General features: G+C 37.7%; 1 protein-coding gene across 2 annotated transcripts in view; it reads left to right on the top strand.

The window, feature by feature from the left end:
• LOC105487513 (parkin coregulated) overlaps positions 1-18405 on the top strand; it is a 578623-nt gene that overhangs the window by 328630 nt on the left and 231588 nt on the right. The window lies entirely within an intron of this gene.

The following is an 18405-nucleotide window of genomic DNA, read 5'->3' as shown; positions in this document are numbered from 1 at the left end:
CTGTCCCGCATTGCTACTGCTGCTATTGCTACCACTAATTAAAAGCAGACAATAAGTGCCTCCTCTGAACACTCATTCTGCAGGTGAGGGAGACCCTACCTTTTTCTCAGTCAGAGCTGCTCCAGGCACTTTTACCCCCTGGATCCAGGCCCAACTGCCCATGGCTTCGAGAGATGAGGGGCCCCTGCTCCCCCCACCCCAAGTTCCACCTCATCTTCCACTCCAGGATGGACAGCTTCCCAAAATGATTGACAGGACGCTTAGCTAGTCTTCTAGGTTGGGGAACCCCACCCCCACCGGCTCAGGTGAGCTCTTCCCACGTGGTTCCATCAGAACAAGGACAAACTAGCTCAACGTAGGGTCATCTCCCAGAGTCTGGATTATTTAATCTTATCCATGGTCACCTGCCATTCATTCGAATGTATCGTGATCAAAATGCTAGCTTTCCACAGTTCTGCTCTTACTGCTTGCATCAATCAACTCTGAAATTCTCCCTCAGATCTTTGAGGTCTCCGTAGAGATCTGTAACTGACCACACCACATTTCCACCAAGACAGACAGAGTGAAACCAAACCAAAGGACGGTGCTACCTGATGTGAAAGTAACACAGAGAGAAAAGAGACCCTGAAAAGGAACTTATTAAATATCAGCTTGCTTCCCTCATCCACAGCTTCAGGAAGGGAGGCTCTTTAAAGGCTGTCAGGGAGGGTGTAGTGTCCTGAGCCACATTAAAACCTTTTCCAAAAGTAGTTTCTTCTCTCAGATGGGTCACATTTTTGAGTACATTAAATTCCACTTGAACTGCTACATTTCTAAAGGATGGTATGTAGTTTTCTCTGATAAACAAGAAAGGCCCAGAATATTCTCCACAGGAACTGTGTGTTCTTTTCCTCTGGCAGAATAGCAGCAATATTCAGACATATCTTCTTTTTTTTTTTTCTTTATTTAATCAATGCTTCATGTTGGGATCACTGCCTTCTCGGGGTCTCTCCCTCAGAGCCCACTGGAAGACACTGACAGGCAGAAAAGGAATTGCTGAGTAATATTTTTATTATGCTGTCTGCAATTAAAGCATACCACACTGGAGTTTTGCAGGCCAAGGTGAAGTGATTTTCAACTCTCTTTGATCTGTATTTTGAAGATACATAAATGAGTTAAGAGAGGAGTGAGGTGACTAAATTTATAGTACACACATGTTAGAGGTCATCTGCTGATAAGTGAAAACGTTATCAAGAGCTCAGTAAACATGATTTGTCAGGGAAAATTAACTAGATATGAATTTGATGATTTAGGGTTCCGGAAGCGATGACAGTTTTATCTTGGTTGATGCCACTGTGTGGCTTTCAGCACTTCTGCTACTCGATACCGATCCTGAGTCTAACTGCTCCTTCCTTCTCAATCTGTTTATGTCACTAAAAGCCAGACTTTTCTCAGGAAGAAACGCTGATTTCTTATGTAAGATCATGCACAGTTCCAGCACAGTGTGAAAAATAATATGTGCATAAAGAAAATCTTTCAGGGGGAATTCCAGAAGCAGGCTAGTTGATCTAGAAATGGGCTGATGTACATAACTGACATAACATAAAACATCTCTGTGTATTTTATCTTCACACCATACCCAGTATAATTTTGACTCTATCCCGGGGCAAAAATTAACCTCACCATTACCAGCAAGCAGAGTAGAAGTTTTTTTGTGTTTTTGTTTTTGTTTTTTAATTCTAACTAATATCTATGAAAACAAAGCAAATGTATAAACTCACTGTGAAGCAGTGAGCTAGGATTCGCTGCCCTTGTATTTCTGGAACCTGGGTTGATTTCAACAAATTAGAAGGCTGATAAGACTGAAATGAGAAACTGACACATATAGTGGCTCTGGGCTTTCTAATATGATAACAAACAAGAATTCACCATTTTTTTCTCCTACTGCTGCTTGGTTCAAACCCCCAAGTTCTGGAATAACCCACACGGTGGGTCTCGGATACCTGTTTCACTGATGTTGTTTTCTGGTACAACTACTGCTGCTCCCTTGTCCCTCCCACCTTTCTGATTTCCATCTTGAGTTAGTTGGGGTCAGAAACTCCAAAATCATACTGACATAAAGTACTCAGGGTTGATGATGGAGCATTGATTGCTGGGAGCAGCAGCAAAACTTCGTAGGGGAGGATGAGAAAACAGCAGCCCTCTTACTTGTCTGGATCGGGGATTGCAGATTCACATTTACCCCATCCAGTAAGGAAAAGATAAATCCTTCTCAATCTGTCAGAGCAATACCAGGAGGCAGTGTCTGGAATCTCCACATATGAAATTCAGAAGGGGATTCTTCCAAAATAGCGGTCAAGAGGGCAGAGAGGGGCCAAGAGCAACCGGCAAACTCTGTCTGAGAATCTCTCTCCTCAATAAAAGCGAGAACATTATCAACACTGCAGCCCCAGGGGGCCATGGGAAAAATCTCTACACACAGGGAAGCAAGTATCATGCACAATCAGAGGAAAAGAATACCTCAGCAGCATTTGGCATAAGAACCAGAAGAAACTTGTAGAAACTTGTTCGACATCCTCAGGATTCAGGAAGACGTGGCCTCTGAGAAACAGAAGCAGAAATCCAGAAGAGGAGATTAGACTCAAATAAATAGAAGTCCATTTTGAACAGGACAAGGCAAACTGAAAATGCTGTAGTGGAACTAAAATCTCCATAGAAGTATAGAGAATAATCAACTGCACAAGATCAATTATAAATGCAACCTCAAGGAGCTCTCTCAGAAAAGACAAGTGTATAAAAATAAGGCCAGAAAAGATATTAAATTGGAGGACATAGGACGCAAAAGAGTTAAAAGTTATGTGTTCCCAAGAGGAACTATCAGAGCAACAGCAACAGCAACCATAATGGCAGAGGTGATTCAAAGGATGTTCTGGGAGGGAAAATTATCTCTCGTTATGCGGGTAGAAAATACTCGCGGCAATCTAAAGAGCATCAATGAAAACAGACTCACGTGGACGCACAATTTGCCAAAAAGTTTGAATTATAACATAAAGAAAAATCCTTCAAATGTCTGGAAAGGGGAAAAAGCTGTACACCAAGAAATAATACTAACTGAGGCTAAGATTTTTTGCAAGAGTAAATTCCAGACAACAGAGCACTTTTTAGAGAATCGGGAGAGAAACATCTTGGGCATGATTTTACCCCAGTCATGTGAATAAAAACACTATGGATGCAGTGACTGCAGTACCCCTCTGTCCTTCATCCAGAAGGTGACTGGGGATGTGCTCCAGCTCACAGCAAGTAAAGTACAGTGAGAGTCCCCAAGTGAGGACAGTGTAGTGTGAAAAGCAGTCAGCTCTAAACTTAGAGTTATGTCTAAATAGTGGATGGAAAAGAGTTTCAAAGCCACATGAAGTGTTGAATCATAATTTTGCAGTAATGACTCTTTAAAATTCCAGGAAAACTGGAGTCTAAACCTTCAAAGTCAATGCAGAAGATAGAGGTAGTTAAACAGAGTCTGTCTATCAAAAGGACAAAAGCTGAGTAGACAGCAAGGAAAGGCTAAGAACCAAAAGCACAAAATAGGATGAAGAATGTAACATCCAATAATAGATTAGCTATGAAAATTATCTTTAAAACTGAAAAAAAAAATGTGTACGTAAACGCTCTAAAACACAAAATAATACTTAAATATGTTCAAAGATATATTGGAATAAATAAAAAAGAGAGCAGTAGTGATTTTAATTTTAGAAAAGTAAAATTCAATGTAAAGAGTTTTCAAGTGTATAAAGAGGATCAATTTGTAATGATTAAAATATTCACAATAAAAATTTAATAGTCATGGCCCTCTGTGTACTGCAAACTATGACATCACATTTGAGAAAGAATCAGCTGCTGCTACTCAACATTTTCACCCCTGGAAGGAAGGTAGACTTCTTGACTGAGAGCTAAAAAGGCCTGTCCTTCCTCCACTGCCTGACCTTTGACTTTAAGATCTAGTGTCTTTACCAACCCCAAGTGAACAGCCTGCCATCTAAAGCACTGCTTCCAAGCCTTCAGTGTGCATCTGCGGACCTTGTAAAATGTAGGCTCCAGATCAGTAGATGCGAACGGACCTGAGATGCTGCATTTCTAACGAGCCCATGGTCGATGCTGATGCACCGGGCTGAGGCAAGGCCTGCCAGGGCACAGGGGATGCTTGGATGCCCCAGGCCCTACCAAAGAGTCCTGGACACGAGAGCCAGGTGTGGGACATGGGTGGGAGGGGAAGAGATGAATGATAATTTTCTCCCTTGTATGTGGGATCAGGAGATGCTGCATTGTTCATAATGTGCATGATTAGAGAAACACAACTTCAAGATTTTAGGCCTTAAGTGTAAACATTAATGGATTAAAATAGATGGTATGTCATACGAGGTATAAGTGAAAGAAAAAACACTTTCAGTAAGGCAATCTTTTTTTAAAGACAGCCAAGGTAACTTTAAAAATAATAAAAATACAACAAGAGGACAAAAGGAAAACCAAATAATCTGTTGTTTCCACAAAGGATTGGGAGAAATAATTCACTAGTCACAGGGAAAAGTCTTGATTTGGAAACTCCTTTGAAAGACTGGTTTTAGCAGGGACTGCCAGTCACCTCATATTGATTAGAATTTAACTCCCCTCCACAAACATACCTTCTTCCCCCCTAATTTATGATCACATAAATACTGTTCACTGCAAGTCCCACATCTGCTATGATTACTTTTCTTATACAACTTGTTTTTCTCAGCATTGATAATTGCCTCTCATTTTGCATGCTTGATTTTTATATACTTCCTAATTTTCTTCAAGTATTACAAAGTCTATCAAAAGAATATTATTTTCCAAATGTGCAGAACATTAAATAACCCAGATTTATCTGATTTCATCGGAAATTAATTTTATTTCCCTTTCTGGAGACATTCACTCCTCCACCCTCCATCCATCCATCTGCTCCAGTCTGGACCACATGTTATCTTGGCCTGACACTTCCTGTTACTCCTCTTTTAAGTTCAACCTCTTTCCTTAGCTCTTTGTCTTGTTTTCCTCATCATTGTTACAGTGCACATCTTCTAGTAATTTCCTGGAAGCATATGAAAGGTATATTTTTTAGTTCTTGCATATCTGAAAATTCTATCATCAAACTTGATTATGAGTTTGCTTTGTTGAAAACACTTTTCATTCATAACAGGGAGGTCATGTCTCCATCGCCTCCAGAGTCTTGTGTTGCTTTGAAAATCTTGATGCATCTGAATTTTTAGTCATTTGCCTGTGATCTATTGGTCTCCAATCTCTGAACATTTTTGAATCTTTATCTCTGGTGATATGAAATTTTATTTGGATATACTTTGTGGTTTTTTTAATCAATTTTCCTAGGAAATTTCAATTTAGAGACCTATGTCTTTCTGCACTAAAAACTTTTTATGTGTTACTTCTTTAACAGTATCTTCTCTCTGACTTCTCTTGGTTTTCTGATGTAATTCCAGCCAGTCATCTATAATGCCTCCCAGTGGATTCTCTTAGTTCTTTGTCTTTCTGTTCGTATTTTCCTACTCTGTCTCTTAGTTCTATTTCCTGGGAAATGTCCTTGACTCTATCTTCCAAAATTGTGAATATTTCACTTTAGTTATTTTAACTTCCCTTTCCTCTGATAGTTCCTTTTTTATACTATTTGATTCTTTTATGTTTATTCTCTTATCTGTCTGTGAATATTTATTATAGATTTGTAGGGCTTTTCTTTGTTTGGGGTGGGGGGTATCTAGCAGTCTCTTTTTGGCTTCCTGACTTACTATTTTTTTGACTTATTCAGTAAAAGTAAATTTTCCCTTTGCTAGCATTTCAGACTTTCTTTTTCCTGCTTATAGATCAACAGGTAATATACTGGCTAAGAGCATAGCCTGGAATCAGACTCACTAATTGACCAACAAGGCAGTACCTCTATGAGTCTGCAAGAATCTCAGCATTACTGGGCTTGCAGTGCCCCCAATGCAGATACAGCTTAGACAACAATACCCAAGTCTTTTCAAATATCTGAAAAGCCTTCCAAAGCAGGATAGGTACAAATAAGCCCAGACTGTGAAGACCACAATACCTAACTTTTCAATGCCCACACATCAAGGATCAAGACCATCCAGGAAAACATGACCTCACCAAAAAAAAACAAAAAACCAAAAACAAAAACCCTAGGTTAGATACCAGGTAACAATCCTGCAGAAATAGAGATATCTGATTTTTCAGACAAGGAATTCAAAATAGCTGTGTTGAGGAAATTCAAAGATATTCAAGATGACACGGAGAAGAAATTTAGGATTCTATTAGATAAATTTAACAAAGAGATCAAAATAAAAAGAACCAAGCAGAAATTTTGGAGTTGAAAAATGCAATGACATACTGAAGAATGCATCAGAATCTTTTAATATCAGAATTGATCATGTTGAAGAAAGAATTGGTGAGCTTGAAGACAAGATACTGGAAAATACATAGTCAGAAGAGACAAAAGAAAAGAGAATGTAAAATAATGAAGCACACTTACAGGATCTAGAAAATAGCCCCAAAGGAGAAAATCTAAGAGTTATTGGCCTTAAAAAGAAGGTAGAGAAAGAGATGGGGTAGAAAGTTTATGCAAAGGGATAATAACGGAGAACTCCCCAAATCTAGAGAAAGATATTAATATCCAAGTACAAGAAGGTTATAAAACACCAATCAGATTTAAGCCAAAGAAGACTACCTCAAGACATTTAATAATTAAACTCCCAAAGGTTAAGGATAAAGAAAGGATCCTAAAAGCAGCAAGAGAAAATAAACAAATAACATTCAATGGAGCCCTAATACATCTGGCAGTAGATTATTCAGTAAAAATCTTACAAGCCATGACATACTTACAGTGTTGAAGGAAAAAACTTTTAACCTGGAATATATCTAGCAAAATTATCCTTCAAACATGAGTGAGAAATAAAGACTTTCCCTGAAAAACAGAAGCTGAGGGATTTCATCAACACCAGACCTGTACTACAAGAAATGATAGAGGGAGTACTTCAACAAAAAAATTAGCCAGGCGTGGTCGTGGGTGCCTGTTGTCCCAGCTACTTGGGAGGCTGAGGCAGGAAAATGGCATGAACTCAGGAGGTAGAGCTTGCAATGAGCCAAAATCATGCCACTGCATTCTAGCCTGGGCAACAGAGCGAAGACTCCATCTCAGGAAAAAAAAAAAAAAGACACAGAGTGGCTGGATGGATTAAAAAACAAACAAACAAACAAAAAAACCCCACAAGACCCAATGATCTGTTGCCTACAGAAAACACACTTCACCTATGAAGACACACGTAGACTGAAAATAAAGAAACAGAAAAAGGTATTCCATGCCAATGGAAACCATAAAAGAGCAGAAGGTGCTATACCTATATCGGACAAAATAGATTTCAAGTTATAAACTGTGAGAAGAGACAAAAAAGGTAACTATATAATGATAAAGGGGTCAATTCAGCAAGAGGATATAACAATTGTAAATATTTAAACATCCAACACTGGAGCACCCAGATATGTAAAGCAAATATTATTAGAGCTAAAGAGAGAGACAGACTACAGTACAATATGGACACTTCAACACCCCACTTTCTGCATTGGACAGATCTTCCAGACAGAAAATCAACAAAGAAACATTGACTTAATCTGCACTATAGACCAACTGAATCTAGTAGATATTTATGGAGCATTTCATCCAATGGCTTCAGAGTATACATTCTTTTCCTCAGCATATGAATCATTCTCAAGGATAGACCATATGTTAGGTCACAAAACAACTCTTAAAACATTCAAAAAAATTCAAATAATATCAAGCATCTTCTTGAACTACAATGGACTAAAACTAGAAATCAATAAGAGGAACTTTGGAAATTATACAAATGCATGGAAATTAAACAATATGCTCCTGAATGACCTATGGATCACTAAAGAAATTAAGAAGGAAATTGAACATTTTCTTGAAACAAATGATAATGGATACACAACATACCAGAACCTATGAGATACAGCAAAAACATGACTAAGAGGGAAATGTATAGCTGTAAGTGGCTACATCAAAGAAGAAAAGCTTCAATTAAATAACCTGACAATGCATCTTAAAGAACTAGAAAAGTAAGAGTAAACCAAACCCAAAATTAATAGGAGAAAAGAAATAATAAAGACCAGATCTAAGTTAGAAAAAAAGAAAGACCCAAATAAATAAAATCAGAGATAAAAAAGGAAACATTACAACTGATACCTCTGAAATTCAAAAGGATCATTAGTGGGTACTATAAGCAACTATATGCCAATAAATTGGAAAACCTAGAAGAAATTGATAAATTCGTAAACACATAAAAACCTACCTAGGTTGAGCCATAAAGAAATCCAAAACCCAAATAGACCAATAACAAGTAACACAGACAAAGCATAATAAAAAGTCTCCCAGCAAAGAAAATCCCAGGATTCAATGGCTTCACTCTTGAATTCTACTAGACATTTAAAGAAGAACTAATATCAATCCTATTCAAACTATTCCCGAAAAGATAGAGGAGAAGAGAATACTTCCAAGCTCATTCTACAAGGCCAGTATTATCCTGATACCAAAACCAGACAAAGACACACTAAAAAAAAAAAAGAAAGAAAGAAAACCCAGGCTAATATCACTAACAAATATTGATGGAAAATCCCCAACAAAATACTAGCTAACTGAATTCAACAACACATTAAAAAGATCATTCCAAATGACCAAGTGAGATTTATCCCAGGGATGCAAGGATGTTACAATATATGCAAAGCAATCAATGTTATACAACATGTCAACATCATCAACATATGAATGAAGGACAAAAAGCATATAATCCTTTCAATTTGTGCTGAAAAATAAAAACAAATGTTTAACATCCCTCATGATGCAAACCCCTCAGAAAACTGGCTATCAAAGGAATATACCTCAACATAATAAAAGCCATGTATGACAGACTCACAGCTAGTATCACACTGAACAGAGAAAAACTGAAAGCCTTTCCTCCTAAGATCAGAAACAAGACAGAGTAACCACTTTCACCACTGTTATTTAATGTAGTACTGGAAGTCTTAACTAGGGCAATCAGACAAGAGAAAGAGATAAAGGGGATCCAAATGGGAAAAGAAGAAGTCAAATTATCCTTGTTTGCAGATGATATCATCTTATATTTTGAAAAACCTAGACTCCACCAAAAAACTACTAGACCTAATAAACAAATTCAGCAAAGTAGCAGGATACGAAATCAACAAACAAAAATCATTAGCATTTCTATATGCCAACAGTGAACAAACTGAAAAATTTTACAAAGAAGTCCCATTTACAATAGCCACAGATAAAACTAAGTACCTAAGAATTAACTTAACCAAAGAAGTGAAAGATCTCTACAATGAAAACTAAAAACATTGATGCAAGAAATTGAAGAGGACACCAAAAAATGGAAAGATATTTTATGTTCATGAATTGGAAAAATCGATGTTGTTAAAATGTCCATACTAGCCAAAGCAATCTACAGATTCAATGCAATCTCTATAAAAATGCCGATGACATTCTTCATGGAAATAGAAAAAAATTTTAAATTTTATATGGAACCACAAAAGACACAGAACTGCCAAAGCTATCCTAAGCAAAAAGAATAAAGCGGGAGGAATCACATTATCTGACTTCAAATTGTACTACAGTAACCATACAGCATGCTGTATGGCATAAAAAACAGAAGCACAGACCAGTGGAATAGAATAGAGAAGAGAGAAGCCAGAAATAAGTCCATACATCTACAGTGAACTTATTTTTTACAAAGGTGCCAAGAACATACACTAGGAAAAGAAAATCTCTTCAATAAATGATGCTGGAAAACCTGAATATCCATATACACAAGAGTGAAACTAGACCCCCATTTCTCACCATATACAAAAATCAAATCAAAATAGATTAAAAACTTAAATCTAAGACCTCAAACTATGAAACTACTACAAGAAAACATTGGGGAAAATCTCCAGAACATTGGTCTGGGCAAAAATTTCTTGAACAATACCCTACAAGCACAGGCAACCAAAGCAAACATGGACAAATGGGATCGCATCAAGTGATAAACCTTTTGCATAGCAAAGGAAACAATCAACAAAGTGAAGAGACATCCCACAGAATGGGAGAAAATAATTGCACACTATCCATCTGACAAGGGATTAACAGCTAGAATATATAAGGAGCTCAAACAACTGTATACGAAAAAAATCTAATAATCCAATTTTAAAATAAGCAAAAGATCTGACTAGTCATTTCTCAAGAGAAGACATACAAATGGCGAATAGGCATATGAAAAGGTGCTCGACATAACTGATCATTAGATAAATGCAAATCAAAACTACAATGAGATATCTTATCGCAGTTGAAATGGCTTTTATCCAAAACAGGGGCAATAAAAATGTTGGTGAGGTAAAGGCAACCCTCATATGCTGTTGGTGAGAATGTATGTTAGTACAACCACTATGGAAGACAAGTTGGAGGTTCCTCAAAAAAACTAGAAGAGAGCTACCATGCAATCCAGCAAGCCTGCTCCTAGGTATATACTCAAAAGAAAGGAAATCAGTATATCAAAGAAATGTCTGCACTCCCATGTTTATTGCAGCACTATTCACAATAACGAGGACTTGGAAGCAACCTATGTGTCCATCAACAGATGAATGGGTAAGAAAAATATGGTGCATATACACAATGGAGTGCTACTTAGTCATAAAAAAGAATGAGATCCTGTCATTTGCAACAACATAGATGGAACTGGAGGTCATTATGTAAAGTTAAATAAGCCAGGTGCAAAAAGACAAACTTCACATGTTCTTACTTATTTTGGGGTGCTTAAAATTAAAACAATTTAACTCATGGAGATAGAGAGTAAAAGGATGGTTACCAGATGCGAGGGGAGTAAGTGGGGATGGTTAGAAGGTACAAAGAATGGTTAGAAATAGTACGGCCTAGTATTTGCTAGCAAAACAGGGTGACTATAGTTGAAAACGATTTAATCATTCATTTCTAAATAACTAAAAGAGCATAATTGGATTATTAGTAATGCAAAGAATAAATGCTAGAAGTGATGAATACCTCATTTACCCTGATGTGATTATTACACATTGCAGGTCTGTAACAAAGTACATATTGTAACCCATAAATATATGCACCTACTATGTACCTACAAAAAATAAAATCAAAAATAAATTAAAATACATACAGAAAACAACCATACGATTAAAGGAACCAAAAACCAAATGTTGGTTGGTTCCTTGAAATTACTAATAACATTGATAAATATTTGGCAAACTTAGAATAAAAAAATGAATTAGCCAGATGTGGTGATGCTGCTTGTAGTCCCAGCTACTACAGTGGGAGGCTGAAGTGGGAGGATCGCATGAGCCCAGGAGTTCAATGTTACAGTGAGCTATGATTGGGCACCGCACTCCAACCTGGGTCACAGAGTGAGACCCTGTCTCAAAAAGTATATATATAAATAAATTTAAAATGAGAGAAGACAGAAATAACCAATATCAGAAATAAAAAAAGGAAATGTCACACAAATCCTACAGACATTGAAAACATCATGATAGGATATTAAGAACAACTCATCCCTAAAACTTTGAATTTTTCATGAAATGATCAAGGTGGAAAATATAACTTACCAAAACTGACACCGAAAAATAGAAAATAAGTTAAAATACAAACACTAATATAACAAATGAAGAAATTAAGTCAGTAATTAAAATCCCCCACACAACAATAACTCAAGGCTCTCATAGCTTCTTCACTGGTTAGTTGTACCAAATGGCTACAGAAAAAAATAATTATCATTTTGTACAAATTTTTCCAGACAATAAAACTGGAGAATACACACTACTTCAACTCATTTCATAAAGCTAGCATAACCTTGATACCAATATTCATGGATATTATAAGAAAGGAAACTTCCAGGACAATCTCACTCATGAACATCAATGAAAATTTGTTAAACAATATAACTAACAAATAGAATCCATCAATATATAAAAAATGATAATACCTCATGACAAAATTGGTTTTATTTCAGGAGTATAAGACTGGCTTAACACTAGAAAAATCAATCAAGTGAACTGAAAACATTAATGAATTAAAAAATGATTAATAAATGGTGAAAAAACATTTGATAACATTTAACATTCATTCATGTTTTTAAAACAAACTGAGAATAGAAAGGAATTCCCTTAATCTGATACAGGGAATTTTATCAATCAGAATAAACTAGGTTACACTTCAATAACAACCAATCCCAAAAATCTTAGGGACTTAAAACAATAAATTACTTAAAACATTAAAAATATAGATTTCTAACCTGTGCAACCTGTCTGTTGCAGGTTAGCAGCAAAGTTCTGTTCATTGTCATTGCTTAGGGACCCAGCCGGATAGTTGTTACTGGTTCAGTACCACAGGAAACAAGAGCTCAGAAGGTCCACCCTGGAAGGGGCACATATCACTTCTACTCACTATTCATTGGCCAGACATAGTCTAGGGCCCACCCAACCTTAACAGGGCCACAATGTGCAATCCTGTAAGGGCATTATGAATACATTTTAGAGCCCCTGGATTCTGTTATGTTCCTCTGAAGAGTGTTGATTCTAATTCTGGCAGACAATTAATCGGACACAGACTGCAAACCTTGTCTCCCCTATGGTGGACAACAGCTGAAGTTCTTTCATTTTCAGTTTTTTCATCTTCAGCTTTTGCTCACCATCTGGGACGACTGGGAATCTCCCCATGTGTGTAATTCTTAGAGGTCAGCTAAGGCAGAGCTTACCTGCTTACACCCTCTGCAAGGCCCTCCCATCCAAGATCCCCTCTTCCAATTTTCTACCTGCTCTTCCAGCCCAGAACTCTCTCTCCAAGTCAGTTTACCTGCTTTCTGCTGCCCCAGGCCACACACCTTAGCTCTTAGGGAAAAAGCTTTCAACTCACAAACCTTATCAGGTGCACTTCCAAATTTCAAGGGCAGACTCCCCTCCATAGTTGGCCTACTTGAAATTCTTTGGCATGACTTTCAAGGATTCCCACTATCTGGCTGAAAATTATGTTTTTGACTTTATTTCTTACTATTTCCCTTCATACACCCTGCGCTCTAGCCAAACCGACTGTGTGGTAGAACTTGCCTTGCACTTTTCTAATTCTGTGTCTTTGCTCATTTTTCAGAATGCCATTCTCACATCCCCAGATGCCTAAACATTAAGTGACCTTCGAAGCCCAGCTCCAATATGAATTGTTCTGTAACGCCACTTCTGATTCTCCTCTCTACTCCCTACCCTCAACTCCCATCCTATCTCCAGTCTGCCTTCCCTCCCCAACATAACTTTATAGCTCCTCTCTTATGTCACTTAGAACATAATGTTAGAAAGTAATATATCCCCACAGCATCTAATGTCCTGGCTAGTACACAAGAGATGCATCAAAATATTTGCAAGATTAATATAATAAGGTACATAACTGCTGTCTATACTGAAATCTGTATAGGTGCCATAATCAAAAGCATGAAGTGGCCATTTGGGCCTGCCACTGTACTATATATTCTATAAAAACTGTCGTGTAAGACTCTCTCATATGAAACAACAAATGAAGGGTATAATGATATAGTGCTTTCCATTTATCAGAAGAATTATTTAAGTGGTGAGAGTACGTTTCTGTTGATTCATCTACATTCCCTCATGTGATTCTATTATGAGCAGCAACATACTTTTGTGAAATGGCCTACTGGGAGGAGAGGTGACCCTGGTTGCAAAGAATTATGGAAATATCACTGATTTACAAATCGACGGACCATAACACGGTGGCTTCATTAGGAGAGCTCTAACAAGGTGAGGTCATCTGGCAGTAAAGGGCAGGCGTGCACAGACACAGTGGAAGAAACCTGAGCGAGAACATTTTACCAAGCAAAATACTCTGTTAAGGAACACCCAGTGGGGAAAAACACCACCAAGTAAGAATGAAATATGAGAATCCGTATCACAATACAAAAATTACTCTGAGACTTCTATTTACTAAGAAAGGAGCAAGTACACTTGCAATGCATGACCCTTTACTCATGATCTGAAAATTTTACTTATTTTGACATTTTCCAAGTAACTTATTCTGAATGTGATCATAATTATTTTAAAAGTAATGTTTTTTAGTTTTGGAAAAACAAGTCTAATCTGTTTAAAAAATATTGAAAAGAGGTGTCTGACTTAGGATTTTTTTGGCTACCAGATACAGAAAGAAAGTGGTTTCAAATTGTCTTAGACAGTAAAGTTCGCCTGGTCACTCGCCAGAGGAAGGAATCAACATCAGGCCTCGCCCTGTATGAACAGGGGAATGAGGAAGGGTGATCCAGCACCCACGATGGAGGCGGCAGAGATGGAGGGAATGGACAGCTTAGCTGTCCCTGCCAGCAAGGCACAGTACGTTAAAAGAGAGAACCGGCTAAATGCATTTACTGTCCCTTTTCCACTCTCAAATAAATAAATGAACAAACCAATTCTATCACTCTTCTAGCGTAATGTGATGTTGAGGGGCAAAAGCTCTGAAGTCAGACTACCTAATCAAAATTCCGACTCTCCTGCATAACTGCTATCATACAAGTTAACTACCTGGAGACTCAGGGGCCTAACTTATAACATTGGGGCAATACAGCCGGGTGCGGTGGCTCACACCTGTAATCCCAGCACTTTGGGAGGCCGAGGTGGGTGGATCGCCTGAGGTCAGAAGTTCAAAACCAGCCTGATCAACATGGTGAAACCCCATCTCTACTAAAAATACACCAAAATTAGCCAGGCATAGTGGCAGGTGCCTGTAATCCCAGCTACTCGGGAGACTGAGGCAGGACAATCGCTTGAACCTGGGAGGCGGAGGTTGCAGTGAGCTGAGATCGAGCCACTGCGCTCCAGTCTGGGCAACAAGAGCGAAACTTTGTCTCAAAACAAAAAGGGGGGGGGTGGATAATGACATCCAATTTATTGGGCTATTTCAGTGATTAAATGAGCTAATACATAAGGTTATAAATGTTATCATTGTCATTGTTATCATTATCATCATCATTCTCTGCCTAAATTATGGCAACATTTTTTAGTCACCCGGGCTAGAGCCTCAGACTGAGAATCTTCCTTCTCCTCCCGTGTGGGGGCTGAGCTGTAGTCAGAAATAGCACTACTGCAGGGCCCCCTTGCTCTTCAGAAGGTGCCATGGAACCCCACTCCATCACTACTAGTAGTAGCTTATTCCTTAAGCCACCAAAGCACAGGACACAGCAGGTGTCTCGACTGCCTGCTCAAAGTCCATGCTAGATTCTATGTTTGCTGTACAGCTTTGAACATTTCTCGCCAGCACACGCCAAGTCTGCTGTACACCAGTATCCCATGCCTGTGGGTATGCCAGGAGGGTGAGGAGCCTAAGCATGCTAAGTGCAGACCGGATCCCAGCTTGCTACTAACCAGCTGTGTGGGCTCAGGCCACCTAACTCTTTTAACTGTCCCAGGGCATTAGAAAACTGATTGCCCAGGGACATTGTAAGGAGTAATGAGATTATACAAATAGAACATTTAGCATGGTGCCAAATCAAGGTGGCAATAAGAATAGATTATTTTTATATCCTTGGTTTTCCTTCATGGTCATATCTCTGCAGACTTCTAAATTGGGGTCATCAAAAACATTGATAGATTTGAATTCTATAATATTTATCCAAGTTACAGTAAAAACTTTAGATGGAAACTGGACTCAGCCAAATATAGATACATGAGGTATCCCACTCAGGGCTATACAGGCTGGTAGCAAATCATTAGTGCATATTACTTGGATACAATTGTTCACAGAGTTTAAAACAAAAAGAAAGAAAGAAAGAAAGAAAGAAAGAAAGAAAGAAAGAAAGAAAGAAAGAAAGAAAGAGCCTAATTTTTCAACCATTCCTGTATCTTCCCTACAAGGAAAACCATAGAGGCCTTGCCAGATGCTTTGCTGATACAGTTTATTTATTATCTCCTTTATGAGGAAGCGTATTAGAATGCATGAGGTTAGCTTGGCTGGCCTTATTCCAGAGAGCTCACTCTGACTCCTGGTAACAACTACTGTTTTCCTAGGAGCTCCTGAATCACCTGCTTAAATAATCAGTCCTAGAATCACACCAGTTATTGATGTCAGGTTTAGCAGTGTGTAGTTTTCAAACTCCTTCTTGGAAATTGGTCTGTTTACCCATCTTGTATTTTGTGCACATCTCTTGTCTTCTTTTGTGAAGAGCCTGTGCGCATTGTATCTTCCTTTACACTCCACTACTTCTACTGTCTGAACCCTGTGGAAATGTAGACACCTTTTCTCAACCAGAAGAGACGTAGCAGTCATTCTTAGAAGTAGTGGTACATAATGCAGCATTGTCTTGGTTTTTACTCTGAAAATGGTGCTAACTCCTTCCTTTGGTCACCCTTTCAGTTTTCACCCCAATCTTTGCAGATGAACTGAGACAGCAATTTAGGTACAGAGGAGCAAGGTGCTCCAAAGACACAAACCTGCCCCTCCTCTGACAGTGCCATGGTGTTGATTGGTTTGCTCTCAGTTGCTGTGAGACGTGCTCATACGTGTGTAAGCAAGTGCAGGCCCAACCTGGGCAACAAGGCTAAAAAGGAGTATGTTGGATGACATGAGGCTTCAGGTTTCATTCTCTGTGTCTGGAATATGAGGAGTGTCAAATAGATCATGCTAGGGACTGCGTCATGGAGACCATTTTGGTAACTGAATACTTTCATTTACTCAAACAAATAGCATTAATCATGTATCTACATTTAAAACAAAGTATGTCATGGAGAGAATGGCCAAACACTTTCACCAAATACTAAATTATATTCCACAGTCATGAAAGAATATATTTGGTCTATTGAAAAATTGAAAAAGAGTCAGCCACTTGTAATGGCAAAACTTTGATGGAAAATCTGACTTTTGCATAAAGATACTTAAATGGCATGCTATGGTATTTATATATTTTACATATTCCATATGTGTTGAGAGAAAAATCAATATTTTTTGTATGACATTTACTTCAGGTAGGAGAAACTTGAAAACAATGAATTAAAGAAAAAAAATGTAATCCTTATTATAGGCTTACTGCATGTCCATAATAGCTGATCTAAATCGATCATACTTTAATTGCCTAGGAATATGATAAATCAGGCTGTGTCATATTTACTTATATAGCAATTGAGCTCTGTTATGGAAGGAGAAAAATTTCTACCATTTTGAAATCTAAATTTGGTTTGAAAATATATTTTGAATTCATTCTACTCTATAAAATAGAAAATTATATGGTTAGCACTCCTGAACTAGCAAAATTTATATCCATTGTAATCTAATTCAACTAATGCTATAATGGGCCCAAAACATCAAATATTAAATATTTTAACTTCAGAAAAAATAATAAAATTCTATAAGATGCTATAATAGACAAATTCATAAAGACAAAAAGTAGATTATCAGGGACTAGAGCAGGTGCATGGGGAATCTTTGCTTAATGGCTACAGTGTTGTGGGTGATGACAAATTTTTGGAAAAAGATAATGGTGAGACTTGCACAACATTGTAAATGTAATTAATGCCACTACATTGTACACTTAAAAAAGGTTAAAAGGCATGGTGGCTCATGCCTGTAAATCCCAACACTTTGGAAGGCCAAGGAGGGCAGATCACTTGAACCCAGAAGTTCGAGACTAGCTTGGGCAACATAATGAGACCCCATCTCTACAAATATTAAAAAATTAGCTAGGCGTGGTGGTGCGTGCCTGTAGTTCCAGCTGCTCAGGAGGCTGAGGTGACAGGATCACTTAAGCCCAGGTGGATTAGGTTACAGTGAGCTGTGATCACGCCACTGCACTCCAGGTAGGGTGACAGAGTAAACCCTGTCTCAGAAAAAAAAAGTAGGGGAGTAAATGCCATATTTTGTGTTATATATATTTTACCCACTAAATAAAATAAGATTCTAAAATACATAAGAATGATAAGAAAAAACTAACATGCCTGCTCTCAGCACTATAATCCTATATTTTCTTTTAGAAATTCTAGCCTCTGTCACGTGACCAAAAAAGGAGAGATAAATATTAGAAAGCAAACACAAATTTAACAGTATTTTTGGTAATATCATTACATATAAAATCCAATTTAATTCACTCAAAAACAATTAGATCCAGTAAGGGAATTAAATAAGCCCATTAACAAAGTAAGTATACAAAAGTCATATACTTTTATGTGTATATTATCAATAACCTTTAGAAAGAATGTTGGGATTAAATAATTTTACACAAATAACAACAAAATACAGAATTTCTTTGAGTATATCTAACAAAATTATGCACGATCTAT

This window comes from Macaca nemestrina, chromosome 5 (assembly GCF_043159975.1).
Source record: "Macaca nemestrina isolate mMacNem1 chromosome 5, mMacNem.hap1, whole genome shotgun sequence".
Lineage (NCBI taxonomy): Eukaryota > Metazoa > Chordata > Mammalia > Primates > Cercopithecidae > Macaca > Macaca nemestrina.
Note: the sequence above shows the minus strand (reverse complement) of the source record. Positions and strands in the feature narration are given on the sequence as shown.